The following is a 1,239-nucleotide window of genomic DNA, read 5'->3' as shown; positions in this document are numbered from 1 at the left end:
TTTTTTTGAGACAGAGTCTTGCTCTGTCACCCAGGCTGGAGTGCAATGGCACAATCTCAGCTCACTGCAAGTTCCGCCTCCCAGGTTCAAGTGATTCTCCTGCCTCAGCCTCCTTAGTAACTGGGATTACAGGTGTGCACCACCATGTGTGGCTAATTTTTTTGTATTTTCAGTAGAGACAGGGTTTGTCAGTGTTGGCCAGGCTGGTTGGTCTTGAACTCCTGACCTCAGGCGATCCACCCACCTCAGCTGCCCAAAGTGCTGGGATTACAGGCATGAGCCACCGCGCCTGTCTGAGAAAGAGTTTAATTCACACAGAGCCAGCTGTAGGGGAGACTGGAGTTTTATTATTGCTAGAATCAGTCTCCTTGAAAACTCCAGGATACGGATTTTAAAGGAAAATTTAGTGTTGTGGGGGTCACAAACTGCAGGGTGCTGATTGGTTGGATCAGAGGTAAAATCATAGAGAGTCAAAGCTGTCTTCCTGGGTTGAGTCAGTTCTTGGGCGGGGGCCAAAAGACCAGATGAGCCAGTTCATCAGTCCGGGTGGTGCTAGCTGATCCCATCAAGTGCAGGGTCTGCAAAAGATCTCAAGCACTGGTCTAAAGTTTATAATAGTGATGTTATCCCTAGGAGCACTTGTGGAGTTTTAGAATCTTGTAGCCTCCAACTGTGTGACTCCTAAATTTGTAGTCTTGTGGCTAATTTGTTAGTCCTGCAAAGGCAATCGAGTCCCTAGGCAAGAAGGGGTTTTGTTTTGATAAAGGGCTGTCATGTCTTTGTTTCAAAGACAAACTATAAACGAAGTTTCTCCCCAAGTTAATTCCTCCTAAGCCCAGGAATGAACAAGGATGGCTTGACGGTTAGAAGCAAGATGCAGCCAGTTAGGTCAGATCTCTTTAACTGCAATAATTTTATCAGTTATAATTTTTGCAAAGGCCGTTTCAAAAAGGCAGTCTGCTGGGCGTGCTGGCTCGCCTGTAATTCAAGCACTTTGGGAGGTCCAAGCGGATGGATCCCTTGAGCTCAGAAGTTGGAGACCAGCCTGGCCAACATGGTGAATCCCCGACTTTACTAAAAATACAAAATAGGCCGGGCGCGGTGGCTCAAGCCTGTAATCTCAGCACTTTGGGAGGCCGAGGCGGGTGGATCACGAGGTCAAGAGATCAAGACCATCCTGGTCAACATGGTGAAACCCCGTCTCTACTAAAACTACAAAAAAATTAGCTGGGCATGGTG

The sequence above is a fragment of the Cebus imitator genome, unplaced genomic scaffold, assembly GCF_001604975.1.
Source record: "Cebus imitator isolate Cc_AM_T3 unplaced genomic scaffold, Cebus_imitator-1.0 Scaffold134, whole genome shotgun sequence".
NCBI classification, from domain to species: domain Eukaryota; kingdom Metazoa; phylum Chordata; class Mammalia; order Primates; family Cebidae; genus Cebus; species Cebus imitator.
Note: the sequence above shows the minus strand (reverse complement) of the source record.